This window comes from Megascapheus bottae, chromosome X (genome assembly GCF_031878675.1).
Source record: "Megascapheus bottae isolate mThoBot1 chromosome X, mThoBot2.hap1, whole genome shotgun sequence".
Classification (NCBI taxonomy): Eukaryota; Metazoa; Chordata; class Mammalia; order Rodentia; family Geomyidae; genus Megascapheus; species Megascapheus bottae.
The window spans coordinates 83348769-83373317 of NC_143547.1; the positions used below are offsets into that span (position 1 = coordinate 83348769).

General features: G+C 39.4%; 1 pseudogene; it reads left to right on the forward strand.

Moving 5' to 3' along the window:
• The first annotated feature begins 1528 nt into the window (after positions 1 to 1528).
• Positions 1529 to 24538, forward strand: LOC150041466 (nucleophosmin-like; annotated as a pseudogene).
• Positions 24539 to 24549: the final 11 nt, after the last annotated feature.

Sequence of the window (24549 nt, forward strand, 5' to 3'; positions counted from 1 at the left end):
TGTATATACTGAACTCTATTAAAATTATTTATTAATTTAAAAAACTGAAATATATATCACAAAAGTGGTAACTCAATGCTGGATGCAGCAGCTCATACCTGTAATCCTAGCTACTTAAGAGGCTGAGATCTGATCCGAGGAGTGCTGTTCAAAGCCAGCCTGGGCATTAAAGTCTGTGAGACTCTTCTCTCCAATCAACCACCAGAAAACCAGAAGTGGCTCCAGGGGTAGGGTGGCAGCCTTGAACTGAGAGCTGGGGGACAACACCCAGGCCCAGAGTTCCAGCCCCATGACTGAGAAAAAAAAATTTAACTGATAGCAAAATAAATGATCACTGGGCTGGGAGTTTGGCCTAGTGGTAGAGTGCTTGCGTAGCATGCACAAAGACCCAGGCTCAATTCCTTGGTACCACATGCATAGAAAAAAAGCCAGAAGTTGTGCTGTGGCTCAAGAGGTAGAGCTCTAGCTTTAAGAAAAAAAAAACTCAAGGACAGTGCTCAGACCCTGAGCCCAAGTCCAGGACTGGCAAAAAAAAAAAATTAAATAAATAAATGATCACTGCCTTAAGATTGCAAAATGCTATTTATTTTCTGCATGTTATATCTAGATGGTAAAATATATTGGCTTTATTTTTGTTGACGACAATGATGATTTTTTTTCTCACCCTGTTCAAAAGTTATAGGAGTGTCTTTGGTCTTAGGTTGATTTTGCATATTTTAATTTTTTAAACAGGCTGAGAATGTAGCTCAGTGGTTAAGCAGGTGTTTTGTAAGTACAAGGTTCCATAGTCAATCTCTGGAGAGAAAAATTACTGGAGAAAAGCTATAGACAATTATGTTTAATAACATCAAACAGCATGGGCATCTACAGTTACAAAGTAGGCACAATTGCGCATCTTTGTTATTTTTTTTCTTCTAGGTATTGACAAGCTTTTTTTCTGTCTAGTGACAGAGATTATGGTTATTCATTTTGTGTGATTTCAGTGGACCTCCAGCTGATTTCTTCTGGGCTCTTGGATGAAAGCTTGTCCACCTGCCCAATGTGCCACAACCGACTTCTTGCACTCATCTCTTTGTCTACTCAACAATAAAAGAAGAGCCTCTTCCTTGGCTGCTGGAGATAGTGCTCCTGTGGTGTCAATTTAGCAAAAGAAAAAAAAAACAATGCCTAGAAAATTAGATCCATCATTGTAGTCAAATCAGAAGTTTTGTGCTATCCTAGAGGAGAAGAATTTTCCATCTCACCCAAAGCTTCCTCTTTTGGCTTCACCAGCATCTTCAGTAGTGCAGCCCTAGATAAACCAATTTTTTTGTTGTTTTTTGTTTTGTTTTTGTCAGATATGGTGCTTGGACTCAGGGTTTGGGCTCTGTCCCTGAGCTATTTAGCTCAAGGCTAGCACTCTACCACTTTGGACCACAGCACCACTTCCAGTTTTTAGGTGGTTTAATTGGAGATAAGAGTCTCTGGGACTTCCCTGCCGGGGCTGGCTTCAATCCATGATCCTAAGTTCTCAATCTCCTCATTAGCGATGATTACAGGTGTGAGCTACCAGTGGCTGCCATGGGACATCTTATCTGCTTATTTTGGTATGAAACAGTAAGTGGGGTCCAGGCATTGGGGGAGCTAGCAGGAGGCAGAACAAGCATATCTCTGAAACACTAGACCACAGTCTCCAGGGCTTTCTGTCCCCAGTTAGGAGAGCAAAGAGCATGGCAGATGGAGACTAAGGAAAGCACTCTTCCATGTTTCTAGTCACTAATTTTACCTAAAAGGAAAACATCAACAATATGAAGTCTGCAATGATTTAAAAAGGCTTTGAGACTAGTATTACAGCAATATGGTAGAACATTTGCCTGGCATATACAAAGTCCCATATTTCATCTTCAACATGAGGAGCAAGTGATGAAGAAACAAAAATCAAGTTTTGTTTATATGGTCTTATGGTTTGAATCTGAAATATCTCCCAGAGGCACATGTGTTCCACATTGGAGGGAACTGGAACTTTAGGAGATGGAGTCTAGCTAGAGGAAGCAGGTCTCTAGGAGATAACATACTTTTTAAGATGACCTGGTCCAAGGTTCTCTCTCTCTCTCTTTCTCTCCTTTCCCTTCCATTTCCTCCTCTCCCCCCTCTCCTTCCCCTCTCTGATTCCTGGCTGCCATGAGATGGACAGCACCTACTTCCACCCAGGCCTGCAACTATGGTTCTCAGCCTTGCCTCTGGCACAAAGATGAATTCAGCCAATCATGGACTAAAATCTCTGGAATCATGAGCCAAAATAAGCAATTCTTCCCCTCCATGTTATTCTCATGGGTATTGTGGCCACAGCTACAAAAAGCTAAAACATAAGAACACTTCATTTTCTTTGGATTGGTTACAGGCTTTATCCCTTCCACAATAGTGTTTAGTTATTGGCCTCTTAAACACACTAAGCCAAGAGGCTTTGAGACAGATCACAAGGGCTGAAGAGAAAATGGTGCTGCAAAATTTGGGAGGTGCTGAGAGTTGAAAGGGAGAGGAAATTTCCAACAAGGTAGATTCAAACAGCGCAAATATTTTCCTCGGTCTTTGTCTATGATTACAATCTTTTGCCAAGAGGCTAGAGCCAAAACTGCCATCCCTCCTCCACAAAATGGGTATTGGAAGGGTATTGGATTTTCCCTTAACAACTTTGATAATGATAAATTATGTATTGTATTTCTTTTATTTTTTCTTCTTTTTTCTTGGGGCTTGAATTCAGGGCCTAGGCACTGCCCTTGGACTTTCTCAAGTCTAGAGCTCTACCACTTGAGCCATCACACCACTTCCAGCTTTTTCTATGTATGTGATACCAAGGAATTAAACGGCCTTCATACATGCTAGGCAAGCACTCTACCACTAGGCCACACCGCTCCCAGCCCATTGTTTGGTATTTCTGAATCTCTTGCCTTTTCAAAACAGAAACCATCAGTTCTCTTATCTACTCAAATGGGAAAACACTATGTACTATGCATAATATACAAAATTGTTCTGTGTTAAACTAGTTTTTTTTAATTTGATCTATAAATGATTGCAGAAAAGGGTGATAATTTATCATGTGCATTCATGTGAACAATGCATCTTGATCAGAGTCAGACATTCCATGATTCTCACTCATTCCATCTACTCTTCTCCCTATTTCATGTTTCATGAATGTACACAAAGCATTATGATTGTATTTTGTCCCTTGTTAAGTGAGCACTCTTCCACTAGGCTATGCTCCTGGCCCCTTAGGGAAGTTTGTTTTTGTTTTTTGGTACCAGTCCTAGAGCTTGAACTCTGGGCCTAGTGCTGTACTTGAGCTTTTGTGCTCAAAGCTAGTCCTCCACCACTTTAGCCACAGCTCCACTTTTGTATGTTAGCTATACATAAGAGTCTCATGGGCTTCCAGCATGAATTGGCTTTGAACTACTATCCTCAGATCTCAGTCTCCTGAGTAGTTAGGATTACAAGCATAAACCAACAATGCCTAGCTATCTGATAGCTTTTTTTCCTGTAAGTTACTCATCTTTTCTCACATACAACCTTAAATATCCTCTCTTTTATCTTTTGCTCTTAATGTTTTAACTATAATATAGTATAGAAAAAAATTCTTTTCTGATGCCACCTGTTGAGTGTTCTAAAAACCTTTTATACTGAATAGTCTTCTTTTTTCAAATGTTTGGAAAGTTTTCTGTTATTATCCTATTAGGTATATTCCTTATGCCTTTACTATCCAATTTTCCCCTTCCTCAATACCAATCAGAAATGTAGCTGGACTTTAGAGTCCTGAAGTTCTTCAAACCTTCTTTCATTTTTGGTATGTTTACTTCATCTCTACTCTGTTTTCAAACTCAGAAAGTTGTCTTTCATCTATTCTGCTAATGAAGCTTTCTACTTAATTTATTTTTATTTTTTCTCTCAGCTTTCAGTTAGCTCATTTTCAGGATCTCGACCTCTGTCTCATATACACATTCTCTCTTTCACTTTCTTTGTGCCAGGGAGTTCAAGGCCTAATGCTGTACCAATTGAGCCATAGCTTTTTGTTGATTAATTGGAGATAGGAGTCTCATAATAATAATCTTCAGATCTCAGCCCCTGGATTAGCTATTATTATAGGTGTGTTTCACCAATGCCCAGAAATTGAGATCATTTTAATCTTTCATTGACTTCCTTAGTTCATAATGTGTTTATCTGTGCCTTCTTTGATCTCTTTTTAACTATGTTGCACTATTTTCTTTGAACTCATTTAGCCCTTTAATTTCATTCACTTGGATTACATTTAGCGTTATATCTGTGTTGTCATTAAAAGCCTTTATTTCTAGGTATCCTTTTTGTGTCCCTTCACTTCATTGTACAATTTTACCTAAATTCCTTTGAACCCAGTGCACAAAATTTTCTTTTTTTTCCTTTGCCAGTCCTGGGCCTTAAACTCAGGGCCTGAGCACTGTCCTTGGGCTTTCTCAAGGCTAAAACTCCACCACTTGAGCCACAACATCACTTCTGTTTTTTTCTATGTATGTGGTACCGAGGAATTGAACCTGGCTCTTAGTGCATGCTAGGCAAGCACTCTACCACTAGGCAAAACTCCCAGTTCAGTGCGCAAAATGTTCTCTACTTCACTATCATTCTGTCTCTTTGTTGTATAATTGATATTTGGTAGAGATGCAATATTTCCATGATTTGTCATATTTCTTGCATATATGTGTTGGGCTATACTCATTTGAAAATTGTTTTTGGTATGGGCTTTTAGATGCCTGAAATTTTCCTGATGGGTTATCTCTATATTCTCAATAAATTAAGCATTAGGTGATTTGATGAGCCATTTTTTACCACTGGTGTGGAGTTGTATCTTAACTCCAATACCTTATCTCAATCAAGATGTAATGAAATCTTTACATATAGTAGAATATCATTGATAGATTTATACATACTGTCTCAATATATGTATTTGGAGCTGTAGGTTTAGAACTAATCTATTCAGAGTAGGCGTGGGATACAGGAAGAGACATGGAGTTAAGACAGTGGTGAGATGTAAATAGGATTTGCTCAAGGTAGGTATAGACTTCAGTTGTGAGAAGTGATGATGCAAGAGACTAGTTAGTAGTAGAAAAGATGAGGGCTCTCTGAGGAATGGGTGAGGGAGAATTGGTTACCAGAAGGAAGTAAGGGGAAATTAGAATGATCATTATCAAGAAATCTAATAACAAAAGATGCTGATGGGATGTGGCCTGAAGGGATCACTACTACACTGTTGGTGGGCATGTGAACTTGTTCAACTACTATGGAAAGCAGTATGGCGATTCCTCAAAGACTTAACATAGATAGAGCTCCCCTATAACCCAGCAATTCCACTCCTGGGCATCTATCCAAATGTCCAGAAACAAGGGCATACTAAACCTACCAGCACAACCATGTTCATTGCAGAATTATTCACCACAGCTAAGATGTGGAACCAACCCAGATGCCCCTCAGTAGATGAATGGATCAAGAACATATATTTATAGCTGGGCATGGTAGCTCACACCTGTAAGCCTACCTGCTCAGGAGGCTGAGATCTGAGGATCACATTTCAAAGCCAACCCAGGCACTAAAGACTGTGAGATGCTTATCTGCAATTAACCACTAGAAAACCAGAAGTGGTGCTGTGAGTCAAAGGGTAGGGTGGTGGCCTTGAGCTGAAGAGCCCTGGGACAGCACCCAGGCCCAGAGTTCAAGCCCTACAAACCACAAAAAAAGAAAAGAAAATGTATTTATATATATAATGGAATTCTATGCTGCCATCAGAAAGAATGACATTGTCCCATCTGAAAGGAAATGGAAAAATTTGGGAAAAATATTATTAAATGAAGTAAGCCAGACCCAAAGGAACCTAGGTTTCCCTCATTTGTAACAATTAGTATATGTAGGATTTTCCTAGCAGAGGATCACAATAGTTCATAGTTATGTACATATGGCCATATAGGATGATACTAAGCAAAATGAACTCCAGGATATGGAAACAAGATAAACATCTTTGTGGTCATTGTTTGTAATGTACTATATGAAGTTATTTTTCTTCTCTTTTCTTAATCATGGTTTTCCTCCTGTTGCTACTGTATCTGACTTTGGTGCCTGGTGTTTTATATATTTGTTTGTTTGAATTAAGGAAAGGATGGGGAAATATAAGAAGATGAGACAAAGGACAAAGGATGAATCAGTGTAACCATGGTAGTCCCAAGACAATATGTTGGAAATGAACTTTACAGCTTTAGGAGGGGTGGGGGAGGGAAAGTGGGAGAAAAACATGGGAAGGTGTAAAAGAAGTAATATACTTAGTACATTACGAATGTAACTGTAACCCCTCTATACATCACCCTGACAATAAAATTTTAAAAATTAAAAGTAAGGGGGTAGAAAAAGAAGTGGGGTAACAGAAAACAAAAATTGAGCAATCAACTCAAATAAAATAAAATGAAATAACCCCCAGCCCCAAAACAAAATAAACTTAAAATGTTGCTAATCTGAACACATGCACAAATATACTAAAAAGGGGGAAAAAGTCCCCAGAGAATATTTGAGCATTCTGTCTTTGTTGATGTTACAGTTTGTTTTCCACTGCATTCTCCCTTCAAGGTGAACTGCACTTCCAATCTCAGGTCCCATACCATTATCTGGCCTGAATGAATTGAAATATCTCTAATGGGAAAAGGAAGCACTATGTCTCTCATGAGAAGAGACACTACAGAGAGAGAGAGAGAGAGAGAGAGAGAGAGAGAGAGAGAGAGAGAGAGAGAGAGAGAGAGAGAGAGAGAGAGAGAGAGAGAGAGAGAGAGGAGAATGAGGAGAGAGGAGGGAGACAGAGGGAGAGAGGGAGAGAGGGAGGGAGGGAAGGAGAGAGACAGAGAAGAGGAGAGAGAGGGAGAGGGTGAGGGAGAGGGAGGGAAAATGGAAAGAAAGGAGAGAGAAGGAGAAAGAGAGGGAGAAAGGGAGAGAGGAGGGGGAAAGGAGAGAGGAGAGAGAAAGGGAGAAAGGGATAGAGAGGGAGGGAGGGAGAAAGGGAGAAGGAGAGAGAAGGGAGAGAGAATATTCTGACAGTGCCCCAGGATAAAATGAAGTATGAGAAGTCTCTAAAGCTGCTGATGTGCACAGATGAAACCACTTATGCTGTTTTGTTCCAGGCAGGCCCAGGCCAATGGAGGCCTCCTCAATGGCTTTTCCTTTCCTTCAGAGATAACGCAGGTGGGTCTCTGGCCCAGGCTGCAATTCCCTTCTGGATTTGCCCACTTGGACCAGCTTGGGCAGTGTGGGCTATACCCTATGACAAGGTGGGTTATGGTTATAAGCCCTCCGGTAGGGACCAGCTCTCAGCCGCACTGAGTTAGTGCACATACACGCCCATGTGTGGTGTGTCCTCACAGGCCCTTTCCCTTGTCCCCAAGGATAGAGAGCATGGGAGAGTGGCACTTACCCATATGGATGTCAATTGTCCTGGTTCCTGGGTTCCTTTAGCAAAGCAGCTGTTCTGCAGCGTGGAGTGGCTTATGTGCTGGCCTAAACTTCCTCTCTTTCCTACTTGTCAGGCAACTCTGAAAATGGTAACCTTCATCAGTGCCACTGGGCCTGCTCTGGCTTTTTTCAAACCTCTAAACTTTGGGGCTCCATCTTGCAATTTTGTTTCATTCTGCTCCTACAGTGGATGTGTGGCATCGGAAGAAAGAAGGAAAAGAAAAAGAAAGGGATCAAGAAGGAGGGGAAGGAAGGAAGGAAGGAAGGGAAAGAGGGAGGAATAAAGGGAAAGAGGGTGGGAGGAAGGGTAATGTAGAAGCAGCTGTCAAAACTCTAATCTGGGCACTGGCTCCTGACAAGCCCAGGATCCATTTAAGTAAAGGGGTTTGCTTACTTGCTTTTGTCTCAAATTTTACAAGCTTGAAATTTTATAGTTCTTGATCTACTAGATTCTGTGTGTTTACACTTTGTATGAGCTCCTCACTTAAACTGAGCGTAGTATCTGCTAAAGCCTGGCACTTCATTTTGGTTTGAAGAGACACTAACTTTCCACTGGCAGCACTCTGCCATTTTACTCTGGGTTCTGTATTGTTTTTGAAGATTACTTGGGTGGGTATGTTGGATCCCTTGAATTTTTACACAACTCATTACCTTATTTTTTCCATATATTTTTATTGTAATTAATAGAATGGTTACATTATATTCACCAGATAGAAGGTGCATTACTTCACAAACATTGATATGCTTTCTCATGTCTTGGTCCCCATTTCCCTTCCCCCACCCCCGCCGCTCATCTTGTTTTCCCCCTTCCCTATCCGATTTCAAATAACCAAATAAGCATATATACAATATATCAGATAACAAGGTGAAATACTGTAACAATATGCAATAACCAAGGGATAACCAAGCAAAAGAGATGAGAGATAACATAGTACATTAAAGACAATAATCACTCATTATATGGCTGTTGTTTCTATATCCTAGAGGTCCTTTCATTTATAGGTCATACTCTATGGACTTATGTATCTAGGTTTTGTTCTATTGTAAATCTCTGCTAGGAGAGCCCAAGGTTTCTACTGATTATGACAAATGAGGGAAATCACTGAGCCTATGTTCCTTTGAGTCTGGCTTACTTTACTTAATATGATTGTTTCTAAGTCTTTCCATTTCCTTACAAATGGGGGATGTCGTTCTTTCTGACAGCAGCATAGAATTCCATTGTGTATAAATATCACATCTTTTTGATCCACTCATCAACTGAGGGGCATCTGGGTTGGTTCCATATCTTTGCTATGGTAAATAGTGCTGCAATGAACATCGTTGTGCTAGTGGATTTAGTATGTCCTTGTTTCTGGATGATTGGGTAAATGCCAAGTAGTGGAATTGCTGGGTCATTGGGGAGGTCTATGTTTAGTCTTTTGAGGAACCACCATAATGCTTTCCATAGTGGTTGAACGAGTTTGCACTCCCACCAACAGTGTAGTAGTGATCCCTCCTGCCACATCCCCTCCAGCATCTGTTGTTATTAGCTCTCTTGATCTTGGCTATTCTAACTAGAGTGACAACTCATTACCTTATTTTTCAAGAAACTAGTTGTGTCTAGTTAGGAACTTATAAATCAGTTGGACAAATACCATCATATTACCAATAATGTGTTCTCTCATCCATGACTGTAGGATTTCTTTATTTGAATGTTGATTCATTCTTTTGGGGGGGGCAGTCCCAGGCTTGAGCTCAGGGTCTGAGCACTGTCCTTGGGCTTTCTCAAGGCTAGAACTCTACCACTTGAGCCACGGCACCGATTCGGGTTTTTTCTTGTATGTGGTACCGAGGAATCAAACCCAGGTCTTCATGCATGCCAGGCAAGCACTCTACCACTAGGCTAAACTCTCAGCCTGAGAAATTCTTTTTTTTTTTTTTTAAGAACAGTTGTATATTTTCCAAGACCAGACTACAGGGCTTAAGCTATCTTCTTTCTTCAGGTTCTCCACTAGCTGAAGGTACATGCAACACCATATCTGTAGACTTAAATTTTATGCTTCTGGCCAGGCACGGTGGCTCACGCCTGTAATCCTAGCTACTCAGGAGGCTAAGATCTGAGGATGACAGTTCAAAGCCAGCCCAGGCACTAAAGCCCATGAGACTTATCACCAATTAACCACTAGAAAACCAAAAATGGCACTGTAGCTCAAGGGGTAGGGTGATAACCTTTAGCTGAAGAGCTCAGGGACAGTGTCCAGGCCCAGAATACAAGCCCCACAACTGACAAAAAAAATCATAGGTGACCGGGAGTTTGGCCTAGTGTTTAAAGTGCTTGCCTAGCATTCATGAAGACCCGGGTTTCATTCCTTCGTACCACATACATAGAAAAAAGCCGGAAGTGGTGCTGAGGCTCAAGTGGTAGAGCTCTAGCCTTGAGAAAGTCCAAGGACATTGCTCAGGCCCTGAGCTCAAGCCCAGGACTGGCAAAAAAAATCATAGGTGTACAGCTCTCTCTGTAACATGGTAACTTATACACATTAGAGTATATTCTCAGGAATGGCATAAGGGAATCATATGGTGATGTAGTTCCATTTTTTGAAAAACAAAACCTTCACACTAATTTTCATAGCAATTATATTACTTTATATCTGCACCAATAGTGCCTGAATGTTCCTTGTTCTATACATGCTTGCTGGTAGTTGTTTGTAGCCACCGTGTTAGCTATTCAGAATGAGGTAAACTAGAATCTCTGCATCATTTTAATTCATATTTCATGACCTCTCTGGATATTTATTAACCTATATCTGATAATTTGTCTACTTATTTGCCCATTTATTAATCATATTTGGTTTATTCAGTGTTTAATTTTCAAAATTCTTTATAAATTCTGGGTTTTCTTTGTCAGATAATAGAATGCAAATTTTTTTCCCTTCATTCTAGACGATATCTCTTGATTCTGTGAATTGTTTCTCGTACTATGAAGAAAATGTCAATTTTAGCCAGGCGCTGGAGTATCAAGGGATTCAAAGCTAGCTTGGGCACAGAAGTCCTGGAGGCTCTTATCTCCAGTTAATCACCAGAAAACCAGAAGTGGAGCTATGGCTTAGCTGATAGAGGGCTAGCCTGGAGCTAAATTGCTCAGGTACAGTACCCAGGCTTCAAGTTCAGGCCCCATGACTGAGGAAAGAAAGAAAGAAAGAAAGAAAGAAAGAAAGAAAGAAAGAAAGAAAGAAAGAAAGAAAGAAAGGAAGGAAGAAAGAGAGAAAGAGAGAAAGAAAGATGCAAGAAAAGGTCAATTTTGTGCAATCCCAGCTTAAATTCTTACACTTATTTCCTAAGCTATTGGGATCCTATTAAGAAAGTTGTTATAGCCTGGCACCAGTGACTGGGGCCTGTAACATCTCAGAAGGCTGAGATCTCAAAATCAGGATTCCAACTCAGCCAAGACAGGAAAGTCAAGAGACTACCTACCAAAACAAGCTGTAAGTGGATTTGTGGCTCAATGTGGTAGAGTGCTAGCTTTGAGCACAAAAGTTCAGCAACAGCACACAGGCCCTGAGTTCCAGTCCTGAACTGGTACCAAAAAATAAGTTGATGCTTATACCTACATCTTCAAGTGTTTTCTAGTAATAGTTTGAGATCTTAAAGTACTGATATATTGTGAATTAATATGTTTTATTTTTGTATTGTCAGTCCTGAGGATTGAACTCAGCCTGGTCATTGCCCCTGAGTTTCATTTTGCTCAAGGCTGGTACTCCAAGACTGAAGCCACAGCACCACTTCTGACTGAGGAATCAAACCCAGGGCTTCATGCATGCTTAGCAAGCATTCTACCACTAGACCACATTCCCAGCCCATATATTTCTTTTTAAACTGTTACCCCCTCCTTCATTTTCTCTCATTTACCCCTTATTCCAATTGATTTTTTTTGGTGGGGGGGTCTTGGGGCTTTAACTCGGCCAGGGTGCTTTCCCTGAGCTCTTCAGTTCAAGGCCACCACCCTACCCTTGGGCCTGGGTATTGTCCCTGAGCTTTTCAGTTCAAGGCCACCACCCTACCCTTGAGCCAAGCTTCACTTCCCATTTTCTACATGTTAATTGGAGATAAGAGTCTCAGGTCCCTTTGTGCCCTGTCTGGCTTTGAACCTTGATCCTCAGATCTCAGCCTCCTGAGTAGCTAGGGTTACAGGCGTGGGCCACTGCACCCAGCTAAGGCTTGTCCTTTTGCCAGTGTATGTTTTTGGCAATTCCTTCAAAAATCAGATGGTTGTAGCTTTGTGGGTTTATTTATGAGACTTTCTATTCTAGTCTATTAGTCTATGTGTCTGTCTCTCTGATGGTATTGTGGCTTTATAGTGTCATTTGAAGTGAAGTATTTTGATAACTCTAGAATTGTGGTCATCTGCTAAGAGTTGCTTTGGCTGTAACACAGGGTCTTTTAACTTCACTAAGAATTTTAGAATTAGCTTTTCTATTTGTGTAAAAATGATATTAAACATTTTTATGGGGACTGCATTGAATATGTAGATCTGATGAACACAGCCATTTTCATGCTGATCCATGAAAATAAGTCTTTTCTTATTGTCTTTGTTAAGGTCCTTCAGCATAATTCTCACATTTTCGTGTCCTATTTATTTATTTATTGCCAGTCTTGGGCTTGAGCTCAGGGCCTGAGCACTGTCCTTGGGATTTCTCAAGACCTCTGCCACTTGAGCCATAGCACCACTTCCAGCTTTTTCTATGTATATGATATTGAGTAATCGAACCCAGGTCTTTGTGCATGCTAGGCAAGCTCTCTACCACTAGGCCGAACTCCTGGCCCATGTCCTTTTTTATTTTTGTTTATTCCACTTAAGAACTTCTCAGTTTTGTTTATCTTTCCAAAAGTCATATGTTGTTTGACTGATTATTTGTATTGCTTTACTAGTTTCCCTTTCATTAATTTCTGTCCTGAATATCAGCATCTTTCCATTCAGGGTTTGTCATTTTCCTTTTTTGAAGACCCTGAAGTACATCACTAGTTTATTTACAATCATTCTGAAATTTTAATGTAGACACTCATACCTATAATGCTACACAACTTTGTTATGTCCCAAAATTTCTGGTAAGTTACATTTTCACTTTCATATGTTTCTAGGAGTTCTGAAGTTTTCAAATTTCTTCCCTGGTATCATTGCACTGCTATTTATCTCCATATGCTTCCATAGGTATTACTCTTTAAATTTTTATTATTTTGATCTGCTAAGATCAGGAAATTATTTTGATTTTTATCTATTAAAATCTTTTTTATTAGCCTAAAGTGTTGTGGGTTATTCTAAGAGCTGCTTCAACAGAACATTCTGTGACTGTTGGATGAATACTTTTTAGGTGCTTAAGTTCATTTGATGATTGTGGTTTGACTCTGAGGCATATTCACTGCTTTAATTTTAGATGGCCATTCTATTAGTGAGAGTAGAGTATTAAAGTCACTATTATTATGTTGGGAACTGTCCTACGGTTTTTTTTGTCTGTCATGGAGCTTAAACTCTCAGTCTGGGCGCTGTCCCTTGAGCTTTTCAGCTCAAGGCTACCATCCTACTCCTTGAGCCACAACACAACTTCCAGTTTTCTAGTGGTTAATTGGAAATAACAGTCTCATAGACTTTGGTGCCTTGTCTGGCTTTGAACTGTGATCCTCAGAGCTCAGCCTCCAGAGTAGGTAGAATTACTGGAGTGACCCACTGGTGCCCAGCTATCTTAGGTATTTTTGTACAACAGTGTTGCAACAACATCTCATGCACACATATTTACAATAATTATATCATCCTGATGAATAGTTCACTTTATTAATATGTATTGACCTTCATCTCTTGTGGCTAATTCTTGCTTAAAGACATTTTGTATAGGTTTTGGCCTGGAGATAATGGTTCAAGTTGTAGAATACCTATCTATCTAGTACATGGCCTTTAGTTCAACTCCCAGAACCAAAATAGGAATAAGTATAGCTATTGCTATTTGGTTTAGCTTCCACTTGACTACTGTATCCTTTATCAACTTTTTAGCCTAAGTCTGGACCATGGGATGTGCTATTTGTAAAGAAAGAATATAGATATACATTTTTCATCCAACTATTCAATCTTTGATTTTTGTTTGGAAATTTACATTTAGGATTATTTTTGAGAGATATTTTCTCTCTTTTTTTTGACAGTCCTGGGGCTTGAACTCAAGGCCTAAGCACTGTCCTTGTGTTTTCTCAAGGCCTGTACTCTACCATTTGAGCCACAGCACCAGTTCCAGCTTTTTCTGTGTATGTGGTACCAAGGAATCAAACCCAGGGCTTCATGTATGCTGGGCAAGCATTCTAACTCTAAGCCATGGTCCCAGCCCAAGAGAAATTTTGATTCCTGCAATTTTGTTGATTTGTTTCCAGGTCAATTCAAATACTATTTGTTCTTCTTTTACCCTCATTTTTTCATAGAATTTCACTGCTATGCTAAGTTTCTCATGTTCAATTCTTTCTTAATTCTCATGTATTCCCTTATTCCTCTAATGAAATTTAGTCTTTTTTAATCTCTCAGTTTGTGACTTTTCTTCCTCCTGTGTATATAGTGTTCTATTAAATATTTTGTAATGCTAGCTAAAGTAAGTCTCAAGTCTCATGACTTGCTTTAGCTTATTTATGTCTAAAAGTTATTTCTCCAACAAATTTGAGGGGATTCTGAAGGGAGTAGCAAACATAGTTGGCAAGTATTTTGCTTCTGTGCTTGAGACTGGGGCTTGAACTTAGGGCCTGGGCACTGTCCTTGGACACTTTTTGCACAAGGCTAGTACTCTACCACTTGAGGCATAACACCACATCTAGCTTTTTCTGTGTATGTGGTACTGAGGAATCAAAACCAGGGCTTTGTGCATGCTAGGCGAGCGCTCTGCCACTAGGCTATGCTCCTGGCCCCTCATTCTATGCTTTCTCAATGTTAATAGTTTGTGCTGAAAGGTCTGAGGGAATTCTCATATGCCTATCTGTATAATTTCACAATTTTTCTCATGTAGCTGCTAATATCCTCTTTGTTGTCTGCATTTGACATTTTCACTATAAAGTGGCTAGGAAAAGTTATTTTTTAATTAAAAATTTGAAAAACTATGTTATATACACTTAATGATATCACAATGAAATTCATCATTTTGTAGAGGTAATAACTGCAATGAAAAACATAAAATGTAAAAAAAAAATAAAATAAAGAAGCAAAGCCACCTTAAATCTCCACTTGAAAATAATCAGAAGCCTTATAACATATACAGATTAACCAGATAGGGGACCCAATGCTGGAAAGGCTCTTTTCCTTTCCAAAATTTGGTTGCAGATAACTATCTTAGGTAGATAATGTCTGGGATTATTGCTTTTGGAATCAAAGATATTTTCCTATCTCTAACAAATCAAAATTAAAATCAGGGAAGAAGTAGAGGCATCTCCATTCCTTACAAAAGAGGCATACCAAGTCATCAGGCAAGGAGAAATGATAGCTTTATTTTATTTTATTTTATTTTATTTTATTTTTTGTTGGTCATGAGGCTTGGACTCTGGGCCTGGGCACTGTCCCTGAGCTTTTCAGCTAAAGGCTACCACCCTACCCCTGGAGCCACAGTGCCACTTATGGTTTTCTAGTGATAAAATGGAGATGAGAGTATCACAGCCTTTAGTGCCTGGGTTGGCTTTGAACCACAGTCCTCAGATATCAGCGTCCTGACAGCTAGGATTACAGGCATGAGTCATGGCACCAGGCTTCTTTTAGTCTTAAGTCAGAGGCTAACTATGTAGCTCAGGCTGGCCTTGAACTCACAATCTTCCTAACTCTACCTTTCAAGTACTGCAATTTCAGGCATTTGCTACCATGCTCAACTATAGAGCCCTCTTAGAGGAAAGGTAGGGTGTAAATAGCTGAGAATGATAATTTTGTCAACTCTAATTTTCTCTACCTCTAGGAATTAAAAAAATATTAACTAGGGGCCAGGAGTATGGCCCCCTAGTTTGATTCCTCGGTAGCACATACACAGAAATAAGCCAGAAGTGGTGGTATGGCTCAAGAGTAGAGTGCTAGCCTTGAGAAATCCCAAGGACAGTACCCAGGCCCTGAGGTCAAGCCCCAGAACTGGCAAAAAAAAAATCACCTAGGGATAGAAGGAATATTCCCCAGTATAATAATTGCTATATATGACAGACTAACAGCCAACATCATCCTCACTGGTGAAAAACTAAAACCATTTCCTCTAAAATCAGGAATAAGGCAAGGCTGTCCATGGAATGCCTAACCACAGCAGTAAAGCAAGAAAAAGATAGAACGGATTCACACAGGGAAAAAAGTCAAACTATCCCTATTTGCAGATATTATCTTATATTGAAAGGACCCAAAAGACTCCATTTCCAAAGCTACTATCAATGACAAAATAGCAGGATATAAAATTAACCCACAAAAATCAGCAGTCTTTCTGTACACCAACAATGCACAAGCAGAAAGGTAATGCAGGAAAACAATTCCATATGCAATAACATAAAAAATATATTGAAAAAAAGCCAGGCACAATGGCTCACACCTGTAATACTAACTACCCAGGAGGCAGAGATCTGAGGATCACAGTGCAAAGCCAGTCAGGGCACTAAAGTCCATGAGATTATTATCTCCAATTAACCACCAGAATACCAGAAGTGGTATTGTGGCTCAAGGGGCAGAGGGGTAGCCTTGAGCTGAAGAGCTCAGGGACAACACCCAGGCCCAGAGTTCAAGTATCATGACTGAAAAAAAAAATATAGAGATAGAGATAGATAGACAGATAGATATTGAAGATAAAACAGAGAAAGCAAAAGAACTTTAAAAAATTTTTTACCAGTGCCAAGGCTTGAACTCAGGGCCTGAGCACTGTCTTTGGGCTTTCTCAAGGCAAGAGCTCTACCACTTGAGCCACAGCACCCTTTATGGCTTTTTCTATGTATGTGGTACCAAGGAATCAAATCCAGGTCTTTGTTCATGCTAAGCCAGACTCCCAGCCCAGGGAAAGGCCTTTATAGCAAAAACATTTGATGAAATAAAGCAAGGATGAAATCAGAAATGAAAAGACATTCCATGTTCACAAATAGGTAGAACTACTATCGCAAAAATGGCAACTTTGCCAAAAGTGCTCTACAAATTTAACACAGCCTGCATCAAAATCCTGATGAAGTTCTTTACTGAGATAGAGAAAACAATGCAAAAGTTCATATGGAACAACAAAAGACCTCGAGTAGCCAAAGAAATTCTAGGCAATAAAAGCAATACTGGTGGTATCACAATCCCAGACATCGAACTCTACCACAGAGCTAGCTATAATAGCAAAAACAGCTTGCTAGTTGTATAAAAATAGACCTAAGACTCAATGGAGCAGACTAAAAAACCCAAAAATAAAATCATGTACTTCCAGTTACCTGATATTTGATAAGGGAGCTAAAGATATACAGTGGAAAAAATAACTGGTGTTGGGAAAACTGGACATACATATGCAGAAATCTACAACTGTATCCCAGTTTGTCACCATGTACTAATATCAACTCAAAGTGGATCAAAGACCTCAACATCATTCCTGAACCTTCAAAATTACTGCAAGGAGTAAGAAAAATGATAAGAACATATAGGCATAGGCAGAAACATTTAAAAAGAGTCCCAGGGACACAGCAGATGGAAAAGAGACTTGACAAATGGATTATATTAAAATAAAAGGTTTCTGCACAGCAAAGGACATAGTAACTAAGCTAGAAAGACAGCCAAAAGACTGGGAGTAAAATCTTTACCAGCAATATATCAGACAAAGTCCTAATATATTCAAAATATACAGGAGCAGATTGGGAGGATTAACAACGTGAAAATGTCATTCCTGCCAAGGGCTATATACAAATTAAGTACGATACCTGTCAATATTCCAGTGTCATTCCTGAATGAAATAAAGGAAGCAATCCAAAAAGTCATATGGAATAATAAAAGACCCCATACAGCAAAAATGATTATTAGCAGAAAGAATAGTGTTGGAGGAATATCAATACCAAACTTTAGATTCTATTACAGGACTATAGTAAGAAAAACAGCTTGGCACTGGCACAAGAACAAGCCTGAGGACCAATGAAATAGAACTGACAGAATTGGACTAGCACAGGTAGAAAACTAAATTGGATATATATATGTCACCTGCACCAGAATTAATCCCAAATGGATCAAAGACTTTGAGGTAAAATCAGACACCCTGTAAACTTTATAGGAAGAAGTAAGAGGCACACTAGGCTTCCTTGGCACAGATCAAAACTTTCTTCATAAAGGCTCAGAAACACAACAAATTAAAGCAAGTTTGGACAAATGACACTACATCATACTACAGAGCTTCTGTATAACGAAGGACATAGCAAGTTAAACAGAAAGCTCACAGAGTGGGAGAAGATCTTCATGAGCCATACAACAGAGCAACAAGGCCTCATATCTAAAATATGCCTACAGATCAAAAAATTGAATCTCTCAAAAACAAATCCCAAAGAAACAACCATCCCATTAAATGGTGGGTAAGGACTTAAGAGATTTCTCTGAAGAGGAAATAAGAATGGAAAATAGACACATAGAGAAATGCTCAACATCTCTGGCCATAAGAGAAATGCAAATCAAAACAACTTTGAGATACCACTCACTCCCGTTAGAATGGCCGTTATCAAGAAATTGAATAACAACAGATGCTGGCAGGGAGGTGACCAGAAGGAAAGGCTACAATACTGTTGGTTTGAGAGTAAAGTTGTTCAACCGATCTGGAAAGCAGTATAGCAATTCTTCAAAAGACTAAACATAGCTGGGTGTGGTGGCTCACTCCTGTAATCCTAGCTAATCAGGAGGCTGAAAGCTGAGGATCGAGGTGTAAAGTTCGTGAGACTCTTATCTCCAATTAACTACCAGAAAACCAGAGGTAGAGTTGTGGATCAATGTGTAGGGTGGTAGCCTGAGCTGAAGAGCTCAGGTACAGTACCCAAGCCCAGAGTTCAAGTCCCATGACTGACAAAAAATAAATAAATAAAGACTAAACATAGAGCTCCCCTATGACCCATCAATACCACTCCTAGGCATTAACCCAAATATTTATAAACTAGTAATACTAAAGCTACTAACACAACCAAGTACACTGCAGCATTATTTACCATAGCTAAGATATAGAACCAATCCAGATGTACCTTGGTAGATGAATGAATCAAGATGTAGTATTTATACACAATGGAATTATATGCTTCCATCAGAAAGAATGACATTGCCCCATTTGTAAGGAAATGGAAAGACTTTGAAAAAATCATATTAAGTGAAGTAAGCCAGATCCAAAGAAACATAGGCTCCATGGTTCCCTCATTTATAATAATTACTATATGTCTAGGATTCTCCTAACAGAGGATAAGATAGCTCAAAAGCTATGTATATATGGCCATATGCAATGAGGCTAAGCGAAATGAACTCCAGGATATGGAAACAAGAGCTTTATCTTTGGGATTGTTGTTCTTAATGTACTATGTGAATCTATTTCTTTTCTCTCTTTTTCCCATGTAGTTACTGTACCTCACTTTGGTACCTGGTATATTTTATATATGTTTATTTGAAATATGGAAGGGAATGAGAAAAACAAGATGAGTGGGAGGGGGTGGGGGCAGGGAAAGCGGGAGAAAAACAGGGAAAGGGGAATCAATGTTTAAAAAGTAATGTACCCACTATCTGATGAATGTAAGTGTAACCCCTCTATACATCACTCTGACAATATAATATATATATATTATATATATATATATATGGGCTCAAGAAACTGATCCTTGCCAAAGCTAATAAACCAATCAATCACTAAGTGGGCAAAGGAGCTAAGGAGAGAATTTTTAGAAGAGGGAAGAATGGCAAAGAAACATGAGGAAATGCTCAACATCCCTGGCCATAAAGGAAATGCAAATCAAAACAACTGTGAGATTCCTTATCACTCCAGTAAGACTGGTCGACATGGTGAATTGAAACAACAAATGTTGTCGTGGGTGAGGGGGGAAAGGAATCCTACTACACTGTTGCCTCTCTGCACTGTAGTCTGGAATTTCCTTGAAAAAACTAAACATAGATTTTCCCTACAACCCACACATACCACTCCTGGGTGTCTATCCAGAACATCACAAGCCAGAAAAGCATAAAGACACTTGAACATCCATGTTCACTGATGTATTATCCACCATAGCCAAGTTGTATAAACAGCCCAAATGCTGTACAATAGATTAATGGATCCAAAAAAATGTGATTATGCTGAAATATTACACAACCATTAAAAGAGTATTTTGTTATTTACAAGAAAATGGATGGGCCTAAAATAAATCATGTTAAATGAGGTAAAACCGGCTCAGAGAGACAAAAGGCTCATGTGTTTTCTCATATGCCAAAGCTAGACCTAAATACATGGGGAAATGATAAATTATGCAAGATACTAGGCATTCAGATACAGTAGGAACAAAAATAGTATGTTCTTAGGACAGCAATAAAAGGTGTAATACCTATCTGCATCTGATCATATAAAAATTTATTCAGGCTGGGAGTCTGGCCTAGTGGTTAAAGTGCTTGCCTAGCATGCACGAAGACCCAGGTTCGATTCCTTGGTACCACATACATAGAAAAAAGTCGGAAGTGGTGCTGAGGCTCAAGTTGTAGAGCTCTAGGCTTGAGAAAGCCCAAGGACAGTGCTCAGGCCCTAAGCTTAAGCCCAGGACTAGGAAAAAAAATTATTGAAATGAACTCCCAGAAATGGAAACCAGAGGTTTTTTTTCTTTGTTGCTGTTTTTGTTTCCTTGTCTTATTTGTTTGCTTATCTGTCTTTGGGAGGCGAAACAAAAATGGAAGGACAAAGGGTAGTTGTGCTCATGAGACACTATGTTGAAAATGAAATATACAACTATCAGGGGGATGGGAGGGAAATACTGGGAGTGAGGGAAGGGGTGGCATTTTTCAAAAAGAAATGTATTAGCCACCACAGCACGGTGGCTCACACCTATAATCCTAGCTACTCAGGAGGCTGAGATCTGAGGATTAAGGTTCAAAGCCAGCCCAGGCACAAAAGGACCAGAGACTCTTATCTCCAATTAACTTCTAGAAAATGTGAAGTAGGGCTTGGCTCAAGGGTAGGGTGGTAGCCTTGAGCTAAAGAGCTCAAGGATAGCACCAAGGCCCAAAGTTCAAGCCCCAGGACCCACCATGAAGAAACAAACAAAAATAAATGTATTCATTACCTGACTTGTGGGACTGTAACCTCTCTGTATATCACCTTTATAATGACAATAAAAAATTAAATATTTTAAAAAATTACCCAAATGTGAAAATGGACCTTCCCTACGATCCTGCCATACCACTAAACATCTATCCTAAACATCATGACCCAAGATATTATAAGGACACCTGCTCAGCTATGTTCATCTCTGCACTATTCACAATAGCCAGGCAATGGAAACAATCCAGATGCCCTACTGCAGATGAATGGATACAGAAAATGTGGTATATATACACAATAGAATTCTACATAGCCAACAGACAAGATAAAATAATGGCATTAGCAGGGAAATGGATGAATCTAGAGCGAATCATGTTGAGTGAGACAAGTCAAGACATAAGGATCAAAAGACACATGGTATCCTTAATATGTGGCTATTAAATCCAAAGAGTACAAGAGTGAGGACTCAATAACTGTATACCCAAAGCTATGGACATGGTAATGGAAATATAAACATAACTATATATACATAAAAACCTATGACTCTATAGATATAATGTTTTATTTCTTAAATTAATGTTTCTATGACATACAAACCCTTAGCCTAATTTTGATTAAGTTCTAAATACTAAGTCCCAGAGATTGTAATTAGAGATTCCCTCCTTGAACACTTGTTTGTTAAACTTGTCATTTAAAATATGATGTAAAAATCAACATTAATAAATTCTTTTAAAAAAATAAAAAATAAATAAAAAATTTACCCAAATGGATTAGCTTTAGAATCTTTCAAAAATGAAATTGAGTCCATGAGAAGAGTACTTTGAGTATGTGTGTCAAGTACACACAGAGGAGGAATACAAGCATATCTCAGAGCTTTCTAGGAACATGTTTCCATAAAGTGAACCAATAATACCTAGGAAAAGGGAATTTTACTCTGACCAGAAAAATCCCTTGAATTAAAAAAAAACAAGAATGGCCAAGATTTTGAACTCAGACAATGACAGTTGCTAGCGGGGTTGTGGAGAAAAAGGAACCCTACTACAAAGCTGGTGGGAATGTAGACTAGTTCAGCCACTCTGGAAAGCAGTGTGGAGGTTCCTTAAAGAACTAAAAATAGACTTCCCTATGATCCCGCCATACCACTTCTGGGCATCTATCCTGAACAGCATGACCCAGGATATTATAAAGACACCTGTTCAGCTATGTTCATCTCTGCACTATTCACAATGGCCAGGCGATGGAAACAATCCAGATGCCCTACTGCAGATGAATGGATACAGAAAATGTGGTATATATACACAATGGAATTCTACATAGCCAACAGACAAGATAAAATAATGGCATTCGCAGGGAAGTGGATGAATCTAGAGCGAATCATGTTGAATGAGACAAGTCAAGACCTAAGGAACAAAAGACGCATGGTATCCTTAATATGAGGCCATTAAATCCAGAGTACAAGAGCGAGGACACAATAACTGCATACCCAAAGCTACGGACATGGTAATGGAAATACAAACATAACTATATAGACAAAAACCTATGACTCTATAGACATAATGTTTTATTTCATAAATTGATATGTTTCTATGACATACAAACCCTTAGCCTAATTTTGACTAAGTTCTAAATACTAAGTCCCAGAGATTGTAATTAGAGATTCCGTCCTTGAACACTTGTTTGTTAAACTTGTCATTTAAAATATGATGTAAACATAAGCCATATAATGAATGATTATTGTTCTTAAGGTACTATGTTATTTCTCATCACTTTTGCTACCCCTTGGTTATCTCATATTGTTACACTATCTCACTTTGTTACCTGATATATCGGATATATTTGTATTTGGTTATCTGAAATTGGATAGGGAATGGGGGAAAACAAGATGAGGGGTGGGGGTGGGGGGGAGGGAAATGGGGACAAAGACATGTGAAAGGGTATCAATGTATGGGAATTAATGCACCATTTATCTGGCAAATATCATGTAACCCTTCTATTAATTGCAATAAAAAATATATGAAAAAAATATATCTATGGCCAGAAATTTAGCCTGGTGGTAGAGTGCTTGCCTAACAAGCCACAAAGACCCGGATTCAATTCCCCGATACCACATACACAGAAAAAGCCAGAAGTGGTGCTATGGCTCAAGTGGTAGAACGCTAGCCTTGAGGAAAGCCCAAGGACAGTGCTCAGGCACTGAGTTTGTACTCCAGAACTGGCAAAAAAAGAAATCTAGAGGGCGGGAGTTTGGCCTAGTGGTTAAAGTGCTTGCCTAGCATGCATGAAGACCCAGGTTCGATTCCTCGGTACCACATACATAGAAAAAAGCCGGAAGTGGTGCTGAGGCTCAAGTGGTAGAGCTCTAGCCTTGAGAAAGTCCAAGGACAGTGCTCAGGCCCTGAGCTCAAGCCCAGGACTGGCAAAAAAAGAAAAAAGAAATCTAGAGGTGTGATTTAAATGATAAGAACACTGGCCTAGCAAGCACACGAAGAAAACTGTGCCAGTTAGCACAGTAGCATTTGTGCCAATTTCTGGTTGGAATGGTGACAGTACACTGGAGCCAAGTGTTAATGTACCTTGTTCAAGAAATGCAGTCATCTGTAAAGGTGGCAGTGCCAGTAAAGCACACTGCTTGAAGCTTTGGATTGCATTCTACCACCAAATCATTAAAACTAACAAGACATCCTTCCTGGATGCCCAAAAAATTGGTGGCATTTACTGTCCCTGTAGGCCAAATTGAGTCTGCTGTTCTCCAATTTGGAGATATGAGAACTGAAAGGTCACATAGCTTGGAGTGAAATCTTCCTGGTGACAGTGTAAACTTCAATGTCACGTATATACAGAGGATATTCGTTGTGCCACTACTAGTGAAATTCAGAATGGTCCACCAATGGAAAGAGATAGCTTCTCTGCTCAGGTGGCTATTCTGAACCAATCAGGACAAATCAATGCTGGCAAGGATTGTCACCCTGTTTGCATTGCTTGCAAGGTCACTGAGCTGACAAGATTGTCATTCTAGCCATCTTAAAAAAGTTAAAAGATGATCCCCAAATTCCTGCAATCCAGTGACTCTGACATTGTTGATGTAGTTGTAGGCAAGCCCATATGGTTTGAGGGCTTCTCTAACCATCTTCCTTTGGGTCCTTTTGTACTTTATAGACAAGGCAGTGGACGACAAGAATGTTGCTGGACTTGCTGTCATTCAGTCCTGTGTCTACCCTGGAGCACTGAGCAGAATCTCCAGCTGCCTTCTTACACTTGAGCCAACACCCCATGTAAGACTACAAGCTCTCTTTGGCCCCATAACTCTATTTTTAGTTGTACACTAAAGGCTAACAAAGATGATCACTTTAAGGTGGATAATGTGTAAAATTAGCACCAATTAACACTAAGAACAGTTAAGTTTACTGGTTGGTACAAAGGATGAATTCAAAGCAGAGGTAATGAATTGAGGGATGCCCAGCTAAAGTTACACTGGGAAATGTCTGTACAGCCAAGTTTCCCTTAGGGGCCTTGAAATTACACTACCTGTGGTCTTAAGGCTGAAGTGTGGTTCAGAACCTGTGGACATTAGTGGACAGCACTTAGCAAAAGATGTAGATGGAGGATGTAAAACTCTTAAGTATGCCTGGAAGGCAATTTATCCCCTGGAAGTGATAGCAAGATTTCACAGAAAAAGGTAAAACTTGCTGATGATGAGGAAGAGGATGATGATGTTGATGGCAATGATTTTGCTGACAAAGTGGAAGAAAAAGTCCCAATGAAGAAATCCATGAAATACTCCAGCCAAGAATGCATAAAAATCAAACCAGTGTGGTCAAGAATAAATTTTTTTATA